Raw genomic sequence first — 21,603 nt, 5'->3', positions numbered from 1 at the left:
ATTCCTGGAGATGTTAGTCTCAGGTATTCCTGAATATTTTAGATCGTTTCTTACTCTAAATTTCTGTGTTCCTGGAAGTATTATTGGTCCAATAGGGATTCATCTGCTTATTCCTAGATCAAATGACAAAACCATTGATACTGGAATCCACTCTAATGGTGAGGAAGGGAAATCCAAAAACATCAAGCATAGATTTCCATATCTGTCTATTATAAATTCCCAAGACAAAGGGCATTGGGGAAACCAGAAACAACTATACTTAATCCCTTAAGGCTAGGGATTGTATATATAGAAGAGATATTTTTGCTTGGCACTTCCAACTTTTCTAGAAATGTAATGAAAAGAGCATATTTTGTACTGATTCATTCATTGGTCTAATCCATATGAAGTAATTTTAATCTGGTTTGGAGCAGATACTGGACATTAAGCATTCCATTTATTATGACAGACATTTTTCAATTTGAGACATTAGTACAACTGTGTAGACCAACATTTGGAGAGGCTGAATAATTACGTTCCTTGAATGACTTGATTAATATGCTAATATGTCCTTTCATATATATTTTGTTGTTGTTGTTATTGTTTTGCCTTTTCTAGTGCCACTCCCACAGCATATGGAGGTTCCCAGGCTAGGGGTTAAATTGGAGCTGTGCCAGAGCCACAGCAACACCAGATCCGAGCCATGTCTGTGACCTACACCACAGTTCCCAGCAACGCCAGATCCTTAACCCACTGAGCAAAGCCAGGGATCAAAGCCGCAACCTCATGGTTCCTAGTCAGATTCGTTAACCACTGAGCCACGATGAGAACTCCACTTTCGTATATTTTATATTTCAATACACAGTGAATTAAAAATATGTTAGGGATAAACATATGACCTAGTTGAATGTTTTTAAAAATCTCCCTCAGGAGTTCCCGTCGTGGCGCAGTGGTTAACGAATCCGACTAGGAACCATGAGGTTGCGGGTTCGGTCCCTGCCCTTGCTCAGTGGGTTAACGATCCGGCGTTGCCGTGAGCTGTGGTGTGGTGTAGGTTGCAGACGCGGCTCGGATCCCGCGTTGCTGTGGCTCTGGCATAGGCTGGTGGCTACAGCTCCGACTGGACCCCTAGCCTGGGAACCTCCATATGCCGCAGGAGCGGCCCAAGAAATGGCAACAACAACAACAAAAAGACAAAAGACAAAAAAAAAAAAAAAAAAAACTCCCTCAAAGCATTAGATCATTTACAATGTATGCACATATTTACTAATCAAGTTGATCTTCCTGTAGATTTCATGTCACTGATTAATGACACAGGTTCAATTTCATGAAATGGACTGTGCTTAGAGCTGTGTCACAATGACCACAAGCCTGCAAGTTAATTTAAAGTATTTACTAATTGTCAACCCACAGATCTTTGATCGTTTCCATTTGAGTTTGTTGTCCCAGCTTTGGTCTATTTTTCTCTTTCTATAATGTAATTTTCAAAAATTTTTGTAAATATTTTACTTATTGAATAGTCACATTTACTTGTCCTTTTTAATACAATACAAGCTAAATAAACCTTTCATATTTTTTGTCATGCCCACAGCACGCAGAAGTTGGCAGACGAGGAATCCAACCCATGCCACAGCGGTAGTGAGAGCCATATTAGAGAAAACACCAGATCCTTAAACCACTGAGTCACCAGGAAACTCCCAACTTTTCATATTTTAAAAGTTCTTTCCATATTGTTAATTAAGACACTATTAAATGTTATTTTTCACATTCGCCTATATATTTTACACATTTACTAGAGTAAACTATACTTTTACTAACTGGCAGCATTTAGCCATATTTACTTATAGCTCTGTCTGTCTAAAATACACATAACATTTATCATTTTATTCATGTTAAAGCACACAGTTAAGTGGCAATTAGTACATTCAGAATTTTGTGCAACTGTTATCACTATCTATTTTCAGAAACATTTTCATTATCCCCCAAAGAAACTCATACCTATTAAACAGGCACTCTGGTTTCCTCCTCCTCTCAGCCCTTGGGAGCTAGTAATCAGCTTCCAATCTCTACAGATTTGCATAATCTGAGTATTTCATATAAATGGAAATATACGATATGTGACATTTTGTGTCTGGCTTCTATCACTTAGCATAATGTTTTATTTTGTTTAAAAAAGCAAACAAGAAAACGCAACAACTTGTTCACTGTTTAAATCTAAACATAATTTTGAAAAAGCAAATTTGTGTGCTAAAAAAGCTCTGGTACATATAATAAAGCCAGTTGATATAAGAATATTCTCACTCTCAACATCATTCTGTGTGTGCGTGTGTCTGTGTGTATGTCTGTGTGTGTAAGTGGAGAGAAAGCAGTTTTGATTTTTTTTTTTTTTCTGGTAAGCTGTAGCAGATGACCTTGCTGTCAAAACCATCTTGGATTTAATTTACTATTTCCTCTTCTTTTTCCCAGTTTCATTTTTTTATATCAACTAGGCAATAAGAAAATGAAAATAGGAGTTCCCCTCATGGCTCACTGGTTAACAAATCCAACTATGAACCATGAGGTTGTAGGTTCAATCCCTGGCCTCACTCAGTGGGTTAATGATCTGGTGTTGCCGTGAGCTGTGGTGTAGCTTGCAGACGCAGCTCAGATCCTATGTTGCTACGGCTTTGGGGTAGATTGGTTGCTACAGCTATGATTAGACCCCTAGCCTGGGAATCTCCATATGCCTCGGGTACAGCCCTAGAAAAGACAAAAAGACAAAACAAAACAAAAAAAGAAAATGAGACTATACTATCAGATGCTTAACTATAAGACATTATGTACTATTCCAATTATTGGCTAAATCATACTTCCAAGGCATTTACATTGTAAGATATAAATAAACTATTTTAAGGTAAAAGTGTAAGTAAACAACCAATAATGTAACTTCCAGATAATTGCAGAAGGAAACACCTCAGAAAATACGCAAGAAATACAGCTCTATAGTGAAAAAATGCCCTCTTTATGACACCACCTCATTTACAAAGAAGCAGTAACATTTCTTCCAACCTCATGTTGTCAAGGAAGTTTGGAAAGTTTTGTGGTTTGTCTTTTATCTATCAATGTGCTGTTTTTTATCTCTTATTTGAGAATTCACTATTTTTGTACTTTATTGATAAGAAAGTAATAACTAAAGTAATAGTTTTAAAGTAGTAACAATCTCCTTCATTCTACTCTGGAATGTTTTACTTTATAATTAAAGTGGTTCAAAGACATCAGTATTATAACAGAATTTCAAAATGAAATCTATATTCCCTGCATTCTCATCTATAAATCTCAATCCCGGGGATGTAAGTTTCATCCCTAAATACTGAACGTAAAGTGCCATCTTTAAGTACATATCTACATTTTTTAAATAATAAAAGTCTCACAAAATGATAATAATAGATGTAAACATGTGCGATAGGTGACTGGGAAGTGGCACCAAAAAAACATCATTCTAAATTGAAGATAAAACATTATTTGGAGACAAATTTATAAAATCAATATATACAAATTAAGAAAATTCATTTGTTAAGAATTCCTGAAAAAGAGAGGGGATTTTTCTCAAATTAGATAAAACATATTAAAAATTATTTAAGACAAAACATACTTGGACCTAAAAACTGGCTTAGATAAAATAAACTTCTATCCAATAAAATGCATCCACAAATTTTATAAATAATTCCCACATGATAATAGCTATAAGGAAAAGTCTTAGATAAAGGGGACTTTTGCTGGTTTTTATTTTCAGTAACTACTCCAGAGGAAACATTAACATATGGAAGGGTTGTAGTTTTTTCTAAAAGAAGTTTATTCTGTTATGAGGAAAAATTCAGCAGGGCTTCACATCACCTGAATGAAATGTTCATCTAGATCATCTGATGCTATTTGTTCTAATGTCTTGCTTGTTAAATTGTACAGGTTTGTCTGACACTCACATTTTTATTTATTTATTTATTTTTAATTTTTATTTATTTATTTATTTTTTTGTCTTTTTGCCATTTTCCTGGGCCGCTCCCAGGCACATGGAAGATCCCAGGCTAGGGGTCGAATCGGAGCTGTAGTCGCTGGCCTACGTCAGAGCCACAGCAACACGGGATCCGAGCTGCGTCTGCAAGCTACACCACAGCTCACAGCAACACCAGATCCTTAACCCACAGAGCAAGGCCAGGGATCGAACCCACAACCTCATGGTTCCTAGTCGGATTCATTAACCACTGTGCCACGACGGGAACTCCGACACTCACATTTTTAATTTAAGCTTATCAGTTTATAATGTTCTGATGATGATTGCTTGAACTCTGTGTGGACAAGTGGACTAAAGTTGTTTAGTAATTCTATCGAATTATCATGGTTTCATATTTCAAGTGGAGATTGTTTCTCTTCCTGCTGAATGTGAAGAGGATGTAATTAGGAAACACTCAAGTCTGATGGCCCCCTACACATACATAAAAGGTCCCAATCTTAGGAAGGAAGAAATGATTGAAGAGAGTGAAAAAATATGCATTCTCAGTGGCATAATTGACTTGCACCTTCAACTATTACTTTAGGACATTTTTCCTTTGGACTTCAACAATACAAGCTGCCAAATTCCCCTTCTATTTCATCCAGTGTGAATAGAAGTTGAGAATGAGGTTATCACTTCTTAATGGATACACTCACTGTAGCAAAAATGTTTGCCTGCATCATAACCATGCTGTCCTTCCTATTTCCATTTGTATTTATGTCCTATGTCAAAGCGTTAACTACAAATGCATTTTCCTGTTTTACTTGTTAAGTATGAGGGAGATATATCTAGGTTCTAGACAGTGTGATAGCAGCAGAAATAAATAATTGTATAACACATTAAAGAAAGGAATTCTTATCCTTTCTTCATTCTATTTGGCTATTAAATATAACGCCAACAGCCTTGAGGATAGATGTTTCACCTAAGTGAAGACATAGGGAAAAGTTGGAAGTAGTTGTGTTGTCACCATCTGTTCATAACTGAATAGATTTTGATCATTTTCTTACATGAGAAAAATTAGAATTCACTTATACTCATCCTCCTTAAACTTTCTCAAAGGCTGAAGAAGGAGGAACACTCCCAAAGACATTCTATGATGCCAGCATGACCTTAATTCCAAAACCAGACAAAAACATCACCAAAAAGGAAAACTAGAGCCCAATATCTTTGATGAATATAGACGCAAAAATTCTCAACAAAATTTGAGCTGTCCAAATCCAACAACATACAAAAAGGTCATACACCACAACTAGGTGGGATTCATCTCAGGGATACAAGGATGGTGAAACATATGTAAATCAATCAACATCATATACCTCATTAATAAAAGTCAAAAACTACATGATCATCTCAATAGATGCAGAAAAAGCATTTCCCAAATCCCAACATCCATTCATGATAAAACTCTTACCAAAGTGGGTATAAAGGGAACATACCTTAACACAATCAAGGCCATTTATGACAAACCCACAGCAAATACAATACTCAATGGAGAAAAGCTGAAAGCCTTCACACAAAATCTGGAATAAGACAAGGATACCCACTCTTGCCACTTTTTTTCAACATAGTATTGGAAGTCGTAGCCATAGCAATCAGAGCAAGAAAAGAAATAAAAGGAATCCAAATTTGAAGAGAAGAGGTAAAATTGTTGCTGTATGCAGATAACATAATACTTTATGTAGAAAGCCCTAAGGACTCCATACAAAAATATTCGAACCTATCAACACATTCGGCAAAATAGCAATATACTAGATTAACATTCTGAAACTAGATTAACATTTCTGCTATGCTAATAATGAAATATTAAAAAGGGAATACAAAAATACAACACCTTTTAAAACTGAACCCCAAGCAGAAGCATAACTCTCCCAGATCTCAAGCAATATTATAGAGCCAAAGTCATTAAGACAGTATGGTACTGGTACCAAAAGAGACAGACAGACCAATGGAACAGAATAGAGAACCCAGAAATAAACCCCGACACCTATGGTCAATTAATCTTTGACAAAGGAGGCAAGAACATCAAATGGGAAAAAGACAGTCTTTTCAGAAAGCATTGCTGGGAAACCTGGACACCTGCATGCAAAGCAATGAAATCAATGAAACTCAAACACGCCCTCACACCATGCATGAAAATAAACTCAAAATGGCTGAAAGACTTAAATATAAGACAAGACACCATCAAACCCCTGGAAGAGAACAGAGGCAAAACATTATCTGACATCAACCTTATGATTATTCTCTCAGGTCAGTCTCCCAAAGCAACAGAAATAAAAGCAAAAATAAATAAATGGGACTTCATAAAACTGACAAGCTTTTTTACAGAAAGGGAAACCAAAAAGACAACAAGAAGACAACTTACAGAATGGGAGAAAATAGTTTCAAATGATGCAACTGACAAGGTCTTAATCTCTAAAATATACAAACAACTTATACAACTCAACAGCAAAAAAGCCAACAACTCAATCGAAAAATGGGCAAAAGACCTGTATAGACATTCCTCCAAGGAAGATATACAGATGGCCAACAAGCACATGAAACAATGCTCAACATCCCTGATTATTAGAGAAATGCGAATCAAAACTACCATGAGATACCAGCTCACACCAGTCAGAATGGCCATCATTAATATGTCCTCAAATAACAAATGCTGGAGGGGATGTGGAGAAAAGGGAACCCTCCTGTACTGTCGGTGGGAAATGTAAGGTGGTACAGCCACCATGGAGAACAGTATGGAGGTATCTCAGAAAACTATACATGTCTAATCACTTATGATGGAGCATGATAATGTAAGAAAAAAGAATCTATATAGGTATTTGTAATTGTGTCACCATGCTGTACAGTAGAAAATTGACAGAACACTGTAAACCAGCTATAATGAAAAAAATAAAAATTATATAAAAAATTAGAATTCTACCATTTATTTTTTAATTTGTGCATGAAAAGCCAAAACTGCTCATAACTTACACTGACAAAAAAAAAAGTCCTCTGATAACTACTATTTTATTATGTGGTCATTAGTGTCCTGTACATTTGACTAGGCTGAAACTGTCCAACCATGTAGCTATGATAATATCCATGTTCTGGGTCTAAGCTACATTATATTTTAGCTGTGACCTTGTGAAGATACTTAACAACATCAGGATGTGTCCCTTATAGGACAACAATGCACATAAAGAATTCCTGTGTGAACATAGCAATCCCTCAATAGATGATAGTTGTTGCTATTCCACGACTGGGATAGAAACCGAATGATGTTTATTGACTCTGATAAATTCTTCCCCTTTCAGAGTAACCCACTGAAAGCCACAACAGTTCATATAATTCTTAGTCATACTGGTGATGCAGGCACCTCATGCACCTAAGAGAAAAGTTATGCTTCTTTAGGAATAACTGGTTTAAAACTTAATAGCTTAGAGCCCTTGCTTGTGCTTCTCCCTGGCTTAATTGCACCCTTTCCAAAATTACTCATGAGCTACAGATTAGGCACCCTGCGCACAACTGACTGTGGGTCAAAGATTATAAGCACATAATTTTTTTGGGGGGATTTTCCTAGATTGCCTTAACCTCTGATCAAAATGATCTTTTTACAAGTATTTTTGTTTTAGGAAAAAATTAAGATACAATAACTCAGAAGACCATAAGGACCATGCTGAGATCTCATGACACCAACTTTGATGACTGAAGATTCCCCCCAAAGAAAAAAGAATGCATATTTGTCCTCTTATACTTATCTGGAACCCTGTTTTTCTCCTTTTTACTATAAAACTCTTCACAACTCTTCCCCATGTAGGCATAGCCTGCTGTTGCCCCCTTTGCCTGACAAAGAAATGTTAAGTTCTTTTTTTTTTCTCCTTCACCTAAAACTCTGTCTCCAAGTTTCTATTTGGCATGGGTGGATAGAGACCAAGTTTTGCAACACTGGTTCCAAGAAGTAAATATGTGGATATTCAAGTATTCTACTCTGAGATAGGACTATTTTAAAGAATTTATGTATTTCAAAATAAATAAAGCTCTTAAATATAGGTCCCACAATATGCACTGTAAGACTGACAACTTCTCATCTAGAACACAGAATATCATGAAGAAATATTATTTAATAGGGGAAAAGGGAGGGTGAAGCCATGTGGTAGGCAGAATTCTAAAATAATTTTTGTACCCGTCTTGTAGGGCTGCCATTAGACATTACTACAACCTGACTGGCTTAACAGAAATGTATTTTCTCACAGTTTTGGAGACTCTTGGTCTAAAAGGCATTGGCAAGGTAGACTCTTCCTGAAGGCTGTGAAAGAAAAAAAAAAAAATCTGTTCCAGACTTCTCTCCTCAGATTACAGAAGGCTGTCTTCATCTATGAAGGGCATTCTCCTTTTGGGTCTGTCTCCAAATTTCCCCTGCTTATAAGGACACCAATCATAGCGGATTTGACCTCACCCAAATGAACTCATTTTACCTTGAGTACTTCTGCAAAGATTCTATCTCCAAATCAGGTTACATTCCGAGGAGCGGGGGTAAGGATTTTACAACACAGGAATTTTTAGATGACAATTCAACTCATAACATACTTCAAGATCCCTGTCCTCTAGTGTATGTGTCCTACATGAGCGCATGCTTTTGAGCATAATGTGAGTAGGATGGAATAGTCATTTCCTTGGTTAGATAATGCTTTAAGAGAAAGGATTTCTTCAGATCTCTGTAGGTCTTTAGTCTGCTGATTCTAAGTTAATCAAAAGGGAAATAATCCTGTGGGAGTCTGACCTAATTAGTTGAGTGGTTTCCAAGGTAAACAAAGCTGCTTTTAAAGAGGATCTAGAGGTCAGAGGTAAAAGGTGCTCTTTTAGGAGTAGCTTTGTTTACCTTGGAAAAGCAAATTGCCATGTTGTGGGAGATGAGAGAGGGTCAAACGGCAAGAAATGGTGGGCAGATTCTAGGAGCTCAAGATCTAGTGCTGTAACTGCAAGAAACTGAATTTTTTCCAACACCTAATAAGGTAAAAAGACCCTTGAGATTTCTTTGAGATACCAGCCTCACCTGACACTTTGATTTCAGCCTGGCTAGATCATGAGCAGAGCACTTAACCTGCACCTAAACTCCTGACCCATAGAAACTGTGAGATAATAAATTTGTGTTGTTTTAAGATGCTAAGATTGTGGACTGTCACTTAGTTGTACAGCAGAAATTGGCCTTTTTTTTTTTTTTTTTTTTTTGGTTTTTAGGGCCACAGCATATGGAAATTCTCAGGCTAGAGGTGGAATCAAAGCTACAGCTGCTGGCCTAAGCCACAGCCACAGCAATGTGGGATCCAAGCTGCATCTGCTGCCTACTCCACAGCTCCCAGCAATGCCAGATCCTCAACCCACTGAGCAAGGCCAGGGATCGAACCTGTATCCTCATGGATCCTAGTTAGGTTTGTTAAGTGCTGAACCATGAAGGGAACTCCTGGCACAACATTTTCAATCAACTATATTTTAATAAAAATTTGAAAAAATTGAGGCAACTTGTTAGCACAAAGGAATTAAAAAAAACTAATATAAGAGAAAGTAAATTTTAGCAATATGTACCATATGAAAAGTCATATTTCTTTGGAAAAAAGATTTTAATATCAAACATGAATATATGTAGGAAAAATCCTATTATCAGCACATACTCATAAGCATACAGATTCATGTTCACAGCATAGGGGCCTAATTATAAATGTAATGAATTTAGTATGTGAAAGGAGATATTGGCTATTTGGGTGAAAACTTAATGTTTACTTAATATAAATATATTTTAGATTATGAATAGGAAAAAGGTCTGGCAAGATACATACCAACATATAAACCATTCTTATATTTGAGATATGGGATAACCAGTTGAAAAGTGAGAGGGAGGGAAAAGATAATGACTATTATGATTATATTTTTGATACTGGAAATTTTTTCATTATTCATTTGAATAGTTAAGAATTATTAGTAGCAGAGAGTTTAACCAAGTCAAACGCTAACGAAGTTATAACATTAAAAAATAAAATCTTTACAGTATCACTGAGAAGAAATCAGGAGTTTTCAGCTCGACTCTAGTCAATGGGTGGTATGAAATTTATTTTTATCTATTGAAAAAGGAATGAGAGAAATGCCCAGTATTCCAAGGGGTATGATATGACTGGCCCAAATCATGATTGGTATGTTAGTTAATTTCTCAACCTCTGAAATCCACACTTGAATATGTCATGCCATTTTAATTTATGAAGGCCATTTTATTCTCCATGTGTAAGGTTAGTATTTTGTTAATCCTTGCTGGCATAAATTGAAATTTGAAGATGAAAATGTCTTTACTCCTCAAATATTTCTATTGGTTTTTTTATTTTAGTCTTTTTCAGTAAGGGTGCTTCTGGCTACTAATTTTTCATTTCACCCCATACCTCAACAATATCAACATTTTGCACTCTTACCCCCTCATATACTCCAAATATGAACAAAGAGACCATGTATATCGTATCATGATATGTTGTGAGACATGTTTTTATAATATTTTCTTAGCCTCTTTGCTGAAAACTCCTTCTTATCTTTCCTTACTTTGTCCCATCTTCCCACTTGAGAAACAGTAATGGTGATGGTAAATGACTTAAGCTTAAGAACAAAGACCTAAGGGCATGGGTTATTCCCGGGGTCAGCTGAATGAGGACATAATACAATGGTCTAGGCGCCTCCAGACCTGTGCAGATTGGCACGCCATTTGCACAAGCATGATATGTCCTCTAAAGAATAAGAGAAAGAGGAACCTCATGACCAAGTGGTTTATGAGTGGTCGTTAACAGAATATGTATTAGAAAAGAGAACCAAGGTGCAAACCTAGGCACACAGGGTTGCCACAAATAGGTATGCACAGTGAGGATTCTCTGAAATGCTATGCACAGATAGCTAACTCAAATGCTAATGATTCTTAAATGCCTAAAGTTTAGAGTAAAAGTTTAACCATTTACCAGCTAAGTGACATTTAAAATAATAAAGAAAACCTATATGCTGCACCTACAACCCCCTTTTCACTTGACATAATCCTCAAGAGCACAATAAAAGCAGTGTGGTTTCTTGAGGCAGGGCTCTTGGTCCCTGAGACCTTGAGTCCCCCGGTTGCCACCTTTACTTAAGATAAATGTCTCTGTGTCTTGTTTTATGTTAACTTTTTTCCTTAAGTTCCATAGCACCCATTCTTCAGCCCCATCCTGCTGAGCTGGTCTCGGCAATGATGTCTTCCTCATCAGCTTCAGCCATGTAACACCTCTTCTCCCCTTTAGAGCTAAATGGGTTTGGGACAGAAATCCTGTTAAATTTGGTTGTGATGATTTTTGTACACCTATAAATGTAATAAAATTCATCAAGAAAAAAAAAAAAAGAGCTAACTGGGAGAGCACAGGACCCACTCATATATGAAGAGATTTAAAAGACTTTGAAGTGACTGATAATGCTCAGAAGTGGGATTAAACTATGATCAAAAGAAACTGAGTAAATGCCAGTTTATCTGTCTATCTTTCAAGCTTTTTCTCAACCCAAATGCTTACTTTCAATATTTTTGAATACTGATTTTTCTTTTTTTTTTTTTCTTTATAGGGCCACACTTGCGGCATATGGAGGTTCCCAGGCTAGGGGTCTAATCCGAGGTGTAGCTGCCGGCCTCCACCAGAGCCACAGCAATGGGATCTGAGCCGCATCTGCAACCTACGCCACAGCTCAGGGCAACGCTGGATCCTTAACTCACTGAGCAAGGCCAGGGATCAAACTCACAACTCCATGGTTTCTAGTCGGATTCGTTAACCACTGAGCCACGACAGGAACTCCAAATACTGATTTTTCTTAAATTCACCACCACATTTCCCCAACATACCCCTTTAGCATATGACCCCCTAAAAGCAGTTACATTTTTTACCTTCTGGTTTCAGAAAAGAATTGTGTCATAACTTTTTACTTTCCTAATAATGCATGCATACAGGATCCAAGGCATTCCTACCAAAAAATATACTAATGTTCTGCAGAATTTCAATTTTGTTTATATTTCTTTGAGATTTTTAGAAGTAGAAAATCCATCTAACGTCAACGTTGCTTTAAACAAAAAAGAAATACTAGTCAATAAATACTTTTTAACTTTCATCTTTCAAAATGGCTTAAGTTATCAGCTCTTCAAAAAACTTTCTGACCCATTTTCTATTTTATCAGTATTTCTGGTAACACATTTTCTATTATACCAGTTGAGAATTACAATAGTAGAATTTAACCATTTAATCAACCAGCTTACATTAATTGAATACCTCTTCTGGTCCATTTTACAGTTAATAATACAAAATGTTAATCAGCTTACATATATGTTCCTATGTTCCTCATTTCTAAAAGGATTGTGCTGACTTGCTTTATTTCATTTAGACAGTGCACCTTTGGAAAGTGTAAAAATTATATCCTTACAAAATAAAAACATGAAATTTCAAATGGATATACTACATTGTTTTGTAAACACCAGCATGATTTAACACTTGGTATGAAAAGCATTTTTCGTCCATTTTCACTGTCTCTCTAATTCACGAATGATAATGGAAAAAGTCAAATGAATATTTCATTCATTCTTCCTTCTTTAAAATTTTATTCCAATCAACAAGATAACTATTAAGAAAATGGACAAATCAAGAGCAGTAGAGCTATGTAAGTGCTTTATATTTTCTAAGCTCACCTTCAAGTGAACCTGCTAAGCTTCCTGTATTCTATAGCTAATGGCCATTTTTTTTGTTTGATATGAATCTGCCATGACAACTACTTCAACTAGGAATGGGCATATTTCCCAAGAGCAGCCTAACCAAATCTCACCGGAATCAATTTTTGCTGGTAAGTAAAGAGCTAAAATGGAAGAGTCAGGATCTTTAATGAGCTAGGCAGGAATGTTTGCAATTTCTTATAATTAAAATGCCCTAAGTAGAACACTGAATAACGTCATTATCATTTATTTAAAATAATGCATAATTTAAAACTATTTGCCTCATGAAAAAATTAAAACTAAAAAATGTTGGAGTGTTTAATCCATTAGATACAGCTCAAACACTTTTTGATTCTTTTAAAGTCGATACTATATTTTCATAGTGCATACCCATAAATAAAATACATATGTAATTACTGAAACAAAATTACTACATCAACTTAGTACAAAATATATGTCATGAGTAGTTTGAAAAGATAGTCTGTACATGAGATATATGCATTATAACACTATAGACTTACCCTTTTAAGCCTTTTTCATTAATGAATTCTAACAAGCACAGCAGTTCCAGAAAGATACTATAATTTCATCTGGAATAGTGCTCTTACTTTATTTAAGGATATTGGTTCTCTAGTTTCTTTCTTTTCTGTCAGGTTTCCTTTTTATAGATAGATAGACAGACAGACAGACAGACAGATAGATAGATGGTAGAGAACTTATAGTACAGTATTTTTCCTTAAAGCAAGAAGATTGTAGGATAAATGTACAGTGTATAATTTTACAGCCTTTCTCTCTCCATGTTTTAAATCATATATAATGTGTCATGACACTGATAGACAGATGGAAAATTTGAAGTCAAAAAGATCAATCAGTTAAGGATTGAGGATGTTTATAAGCTAACATGCTAGCAGATGTCAGAATTCTTACCCTGGAAAAAACAAGTGTGTTGAGATATGACTGAAATGCTGGGTTGACAATAAAGAGACAAGATGACCATTATCATTAGAAGTGTAATAGGTTGAATGAAATCAAATTTTCATATTGTTCTATAGTGTACTTTCATTTTTTATTAAAACTTATTAGGCATATATGTCTTCTTTGTTGTTGACTGCATATTGACAAACCATAATTTACATAAACAATCCTCTATTGATGGACATTTAGATGGGGCCCGTCTAAATTCCCTTTACAAAGAACTACTGTATACATGTGACATACACATATGTACATATGTATATGTATATATTTATATATATAATGTATGTGTGTGTGTGCATCAATGCCTATGCCTAAGCTTATATCTGTATATTATTTGCATTTGTGTGTCAATATGCATGCCTAAGCCTGTATCCATGACTTCATATCTGTGTATTGTATGTGTTTGCATATCAATGCCTGTGCCTAAGCCTATATCTGCAACTCTTCATATCTGGACTTATGTGCACATTATAGTAGGACAGTATATATGATCCATATTCTATTGGTTAAACTTTAATTTTGCCCTTTATTTTCCATATTGAAATTTTTGGATTCGCAAATAAGTTTCTTTCCTAAGTAATATTTTCCAGTAATTACTCCTAAACTTTCAAGTCCTTCTCCTATATGGTTAAGAAACATTAATGAGACAGGTAATTGAAAAAAATTCTCTATTTCATGACATTGTTGCAAAGTAGATACTACTCTTCAGAATACATTTTTTCTTAAAAATATTTCTGAGAAAGAGTATTATATTAGCCTGAAATAAATCATGTTCTATAAAAATAAACTTTTAGCTCTCAAAGTTTATAATTTCCACAAATTAGTTGCCATGGTAATAATATTTAACTTGGTATCTCTGTTTACTGAATTTATCATTAGTTGCTTTTCTTCATTTTGCCAGAAGATCATCATGGGCATCTATTTCCCCCTTTTTCGCATGCACGGCATCTGGAAAGAATGAGCTCTGAAAACTAGAAGTAGACACCCAGAGACATGCAGTTGACTAAGAAAAGTAAATGTACTTAAATTCAGATAGATTGGGAAAATTTCCACAAAATAGCTTAAGTTATTTATGCTTCTACTCATAGCACAAAAGCGTACCTTTTCTACATTTATGATACCTTTAGATATTATCAATGTTTTCACAAAGGTGAAAATTAATAATTCATTGGAATAATCAGATTTGCTTTTTACTTGACTATCAGGTGTGAAACACTGATATTTCTTTTCATGTACCTGTTGATATCTTTTTGTATATTACTGTTTATCTATGTTAAATGTATATTGCATTGCTGTTTCTAAATTTATATTGCATTGAATAATATGATATGTGACAAATGTTACAAATGTAACTATATATTATGAAAGTTATTATTACAATTAGTGACTATTGAAATGTATAAAATATATCAATGCTCTTTTTTTCTTTTTAATCTTTGATCCCCTTTATCTATTTTTCTTACAATTCTTTTAAATTTCACTTAATACTCTTAAAATTATATAAAATTTGTCTCCATAAATATAATTACTAAGCTCTAAACTAAGGTATTAGTTCTAAACATAAAAATGCAGAATTTTCATTACAACAATAATAAAGTTGTAGCACTGCCTACAAGGTAAATATGTAACAATATAAGAAATATTGACCATATAAAGACTAACCACTATAGGATGAAAATTTTATTTGATGATTCAATTATTTAGGAAATATTACCATCACTGTTGCCTAGGATAAACATATCTCCATCTTTCATTAACATCAAGGAGGTGTTTGAACTTGAACAACTCTTCTTGGCAATATCTTATTTATTAGAGATTGGAATATAGTTATTACAACATTATAGGACAGACATTACACAGTTGACCCTTCAGCAATGTGGGTTAGATGCTCTGACCCCCTGGACAACTGAAAATCTAGGCCCTCCATATCCAAGGTTACTTTTGTATCCATATTTCCACATCCAAGGATTCAACCAACTGCAGATTGTATAGTGCTGTAGTATTTACTATTGAAAAAACAATCCATGTATAAGTGAACCCATGCAGTGCAAACCCATGTGCCTTAAGGGTCATATCTAAATATGTACATATATATTTCCATAGTTACACATGAAGCTTACATGAATAGATTATTTCATTCTATAACAATCAACCTATTATTTGCCATAACTCATCAAAACCTATCCAAATAACCAATTTTATAACAATAGGAGAGATTAAAGATTACTGTATGTGGCAAAATCAAAGAAAAGTTTTTGTGGAAAACATGAATATATTTATATTTGCAGAAGGCTTTAAAATAGGTATTTTATCAGAAATATAGATGTGCTAAAAAGTAAATCAGTAAAACGCAATATGATAGAAGCCAAGAGAGGAGCAAATATTAAGCAGAAAAATGCATTTGACAATGCAGTGGAAAAGGTCAGTGGGAGAGAGACTGGGAAAAAGCACTGAATTTAGCAATTATTGAAGTCCAAAAGGGGTAATATCCGTAGCCTGGCAAGCTAGAAACTAGACTGAAAGAGATTAAGATCAAATTTAAAAGCTAGACTATATATATATTATAAATGTACTATATATATAGGTATATATATATTATACAATACATATAAACTTTGTTTTGAATCAGAACTTACACACGGATAACTGCAGAAATTAGAAATTATGTGCATCTCAATAAGTTATCCCAGAGTGAAAATGCATGAATCAATTACCCAGTTAAAGAATTATGTTACCAGTAAAACCAAACAGCCCCTTTTACACACCCTCCCAATCATTACTGGTTTTCTTCCTCAAATTTAACCACCATCTTTTTTCTTCCTCACCCCCTTTATTCTTTCTTTTTAATTTGTTTTAATTATACTCGATGTACGATATTAACCATCATTTGAGCTTTTAATGCCAGGATTTATTTTGTCCATTTTTGAATCTCATATAAATTGAAAAGAGCTGTAAATATTATTCGATGTTTGGTTTCCATTGTTCAATACTATGTTTGTGGGCCACATCAATATTTTTGCAAGTAGCATAGATTGTTTCTTTTCATTCCTGAAGAGTTTTCCACTTATGTGAATGTTTCAAACTTATTTTTCATTCTATTACTGATGGACATTAAAGGTGCTGAGCAGTATATATTTACTCTATTTCCCCTCATGCCATCTAAGTTTGCCTGCGCCTGTGAAGATTCTCTCACTTGCTAACGTCTCCTCAGCTTGAACTCCTAAAATGCGTATTTCTTCTCCAGTAGAGGACTTCTGGTGGTACTGAGGTACTTGGCACTGCTATATGCAGACACAATCCAAGGATGTGGAGAAATGTATGTTGCTGGAGCAACTGTCAATCCACAGGAAATGAAAGCTGATAAATAACTGCCACAGTTGTCTTGTTTTCCTGAAGGACAACTCTGAGCTGTTATGCATACATCTCAGAGGTGTCTGGAAGATTGCCCTCTAGTTGTTCACTGTTGCAAATTGTATTCCTTTTTATTTCTTCCCTCTTCCACTTTCACCATGCATGTTCTCATATGTGTTTACTAATTAAGCTACCTTATGGCAGTCTTTGTCTGTAGGTCTGGTTTGGGGAAGACCAAGACTAGAGCAGACAGCTCTGGAAAGTGTCATAGAAAAAGGACCTCAATATTTGATTTTGGAACGTAGATGATCAGGGGTTAACAAAAGTCACACTGCTGATGGAAGTTAGGGTGACAATAACCCCTGGCATTCTTTCATATTACTGACATTAAGACTTTTATCTCTGGTGGATAGTGATAAACAGTAAGTGGAAGAGTAAGCAATTGTTAATAATTTATAAAGACTGCAGATTTGGCTGGCTTTTGTTAACTTCTCCAGAAGCTTTGAAGGAGGATAATGATACATGTTAACTTTTTTCTCTAACATCATTGTCTATTATATTTCCTGTATTTTTGTCTCTATTCACTTAAACATGAGTGTTTTCCTCCAAAATATATTCAGAAGAATAATTCTCTCATTAGCTAAACCAAAAATGCTATTAAATATATCTGACATAAAGTTACTTTTCAGTTTTTAAATTACCATTTGATTTATTGTTATAGTTTCCACTTTATTTCTTAAATTCTGTCTTCATTTTATTTATTGATCAAATAATTAAAATGAAGAGAGAATTTAAGGAGTAATCACATTATTTTAAAATCTGTAACAAAGTTCCATTAGATTTATGTCCTTTGAGTCTCTAATTACTGTCATTTTCTTGATTTCTGTTTAAGTCCACTGCCTGTCTCATGATTTTTTGATTGATTGCTGAATATAGTATATGGAGAATTTTACACGTCATTTTAGGCCATAGAAGGATATTCTTTTATATTTTGTCATAAAGTTAGACTAGGTAAAAACACTGTTGATTGAAATGAGAGTAAGCTGATTTTCAGTTCTCCTGAGATATGGTCTGTTTCCCATAGACCAGTCACCTGCATTTTCCAGTTGTCTGTAGAACATTCCCCTTCTAGGTCCTTGCTAAAAATGTAGCATAATTTACCAGCTCCTTGACAGGTCCTGAACTTCACTATTTGTTTCCCCATCTATATGAGAGCACAGAAGTATCTGCTCAATGTCTCAGCCTCAGAACAGGACTTTCAAGCTTGGCATTATTTTTTATAGGGGAGATGTGGTGGCAAATGCTTTGCATAACTAATATCATAATCAGGGACTTCCCTTTCCTCTGAAATTTTGCCTACTAGCTTTCTGATATCATGAAACAGGTTTTTTCTTAACCTTTTGTCTATCTATATTATTTACTCTTGTAAAAGAGTTAATTTGATAGAATCTAGTTCACCACTGCCAGGTACAGAACGCCTCAAAATTTTTTTCTCTGTAAGTCTGAAATCCTCATTTTAAAGTATTTTAAATCTTCTATTATGACATAGCTCAAATTAAAGATTTATATGTGTAATACATTTGTGTACCAATAATGCTTCCCTTGCTTTTATTGGAAGTATTTACAGACTGGTAGTTTTTCTTACTCATTTTCATTAATTGTCTTATATGTTAATCTCTCAACACTACTTGCCATATTGAAAAAAATTAAAAAATTTTATTGCTTTTTGTGTTTGGGTTTTTTTTATTCTCTTTAACTTATGCTAAAAATAGGTCTACCACAATTTAGCTAAACTGTTTTCTTGGTAATAAAAAGATTCATTTTCATTTTATTCATCATTTTTCATTTCCCTGATTTGCACAGCTGTAGAACCACCTGTTAGTTATTTTATCAAATTATAAAATGGTTTTAGATGACTGTAGCACTTGCTAATAACACCCTACTTGCATATTTAGTAAATATAATAGCCACCTCGTTTGACTCACTTGTATATTATTTATATATATATATATATATAAAATATTCAATTCTTAAAAGCCTAAATCAGCCTAGGAAGTACAATTTAAGGGATATTGTTATGCTTCTAGAGAGGTAAAATTATCCCACATTAAGATTCCAGCCAGTGCCTTATACAATCACCTGAAAATTTACTACCTACTGAGTTTCACTATTGAAAAAATGGATGCATTTCTTAAATATTTTGAAGAGCATACATGCAACAAATTTACAATTGATAACTGTACTATTCTAAGAACAAAGGGCTTCTACTTTCTGTTAACACAGTAACATATCTATTAGGATGAAACTGAAAATATTAAAATAAGGCTAAAAATGTCCCACAGATGATACAGGGTTACATAAATTAAATGTTTACAAGAGTAAGTCAACAATACTAATTTTATAATTTTCTTTTTAAGATTGCTCCTTTGAAATAGAGTTTCTTTTATGCAAATTTTAGAAAATATTTCATGTTAATTTACTATATTTTAGCTATCAACCTAACTCTTTTTCTGCTTTAAGACATCAAATATATATTTTACACATATTTCATGTAATTTGAGGTTATATCTACAGGGTTTTTTCTCTTAAAAGACCTACTTTAAAGGTAACAATTACTAATTCATTTATTCATTACAGTAACTCTTTGTCTTCAAGAGTGAAAACAAGTAAATTGCTTTGATATATTTTTAAATAAACTTTTTTCAAAGCATAACTTACACATAATATAATGTACCCACTTTATATTCATGCTGCAATAAATTTAAGAGGTGTATTCATCTGTTTACTACAACTCCAAACTATCCTCTTAGACTCTTTCTTATCAATCAACTCTAGCCTGCCACTGATCTGGTTTGGCCATAATAACCCTATGTCTTCTCTAGAATTTTAGGAAAATTAAATCATGTAGTATGCACTCTTCTGTGTCTGCCTTCGTCTTTACTCAGCTTAATGTTATTGAAGTTTTAAATGCATAGATAGTTTAACTATCATGGCATTGAGGAGGTCTGTCATCTTACTTTTTATTTCATTTTTTGACCCAAGATTTGTTTAATTTCTTGAGAAAATACCAAGCGGAAGGGATTTTTAATTTTGTTATAAATTTAAAATTTTAATGTATGATGATAGAAATGCTATTTGGTCAGAGAAGATACTTGAAATAATTTCTATACTCTTAAATTTGCTACAGCAAAAAGATCATACACCACAACAAGGTAGGGTTTATCCCAGGTTCACAAGGATGGTTCAACATATGCAAATCAATCAATGTCATATACCACATTAACAAAAGAAAAGTCAAAAATCATATGATCATCTCAATAGATGCAGAAAAAGCATTTGACAAAGTCCAACATCCATTCATGATCAAGACCCTCGCCAAAGTGGATGTAGAGGGAACATTCCTGAACATAATCAAACCCATTTATGACAAAACCTCAGCAAATACAATACTCAATGGGGAAAAACCGAAAGCCTTCTCACTCAAATCTGGAACAAGACATGGATGCCCACTCTCACCACTGCTACTCAACACAGTTTTGGAAGTTCTAGCTACAGCAATTAGACAAACAAAAGAAATAAAAGGCATCCATATAGGAAGAAAAGAGAGCAAACTGTCACTGTATGCAGACGACATGATACTATACATAGAAAACCCTAAGGACTCAACCCCAAAACTCCTTGCACTTATTAATAAATTCAGCAAAGTGGCAGGATATAAGATTAACCTTCAGAAATCAGTAGCATTTATCTATACTAACAATGAAATCGTAGAAAAGAAATAGGAAAATACAATACCTTTTAAAATTGTACCTCAAAAAACCAAATACCTCGGAATACACCTGGCCAAGGAGGTAAAGGACTTATATGCCAAGAACTATAAAACTTTAATCAAAGAAATTAAAGAAGATGTAAAGAAATGGAAAGATATTCCATGTTCATGGATCGGAAAAATCAATATTGTGAAAATGGCCCTGCTACCCAAAGCAATCTACAGATTCAATGCTATCCCTATCAAATTACCCATGACATTTTTCACAGAACTACAACAAACAATCCAAACATTTAGATGGAACCACAAAAGACCCAGAATCGCCAAAGCAATCCTGAGAAACAAAAACCAAGCAGGGGGCATAACTCTCCCAGACTTCAAGAAATATTACAAAGCCACAGTCAGCAAAACAGTGTGGTACTGGTGTCAAAACAGACAGACAGACCAAGGGAACAGAATAGAAAACCTGGAAATAAAAAAAAAAAAACCCAAAAAACATCTTTAAGGTGTTCCCATCGTGGCTCAGTGGTTAATGAATCTGACTAGGAACCATGAGCTTGCGAGTTCGATCCCTGGCCTTGCTCAGTGGGTTAGGAATCCGTCGTTGCCGTGAGCTGTGGTGTAGGTCATAGATGCAGCACAGATCCTGCGTGGCTATGGCTGTGGCATGGGCCAGTGGCTACAGCTCCGATTGGACCCCTAGCCTGGGAACCTCCACGTGCCGCGGGAGCGGCCCAAGAAATGGCAAAAAAAGACAAAAAAACAAAACAAAACAAAAAAAAA

At 34.6% G+C, this 21,603-nt stretch overlaps 1 protein-coding gene across 2 annotated transcripts in view; it reads right to left on the bottom strand.

Moving 5' to 3' along the window:
- The window catches only part of LOC110255677 (uncharacterized), a 1,749,062-nt gene that overhangs the window by 538,621 nt on the left and 1,188,838 nt on the right, over positions 1–21,603 (bottom strand). Inside the window, exon 8 of one of the 2 annotated variants that reach the window (XR_014817784.1) lies at positions 9,190–11,282. The exons of the other annotated variant lie outside the window; for it this stretch is intronic. The gene's annotated coding sequence lies outside the window, so the exon portion shown is untranslated. Of the gene's footprint in view, positions 1–9,189; positions 11,283–21,603 lie in introns of those variants that run through there. 2 annotated transcript variants of the gene reach the window in all.

Source organism: Sus scrofa, chromosome 10, assembly GCF_054392235.1.
Source record: "Sus scrofa isolate SSC_HxYL_T2T_F1_AM1 chromosome 10, Sscrofa_HxYL_maternal_Yorkshire_Landrace_v2.0, whole genome shotgun sequence".
Lineage (NCBI taxonomy): Eukaryota > Metazoa > Chordata > Mammalia > Artiodactyla > Suidae > Sus > Sus scrofa.
This window is presented reverse-complemented; position numbering and strand designations above follow the sequence as displayed.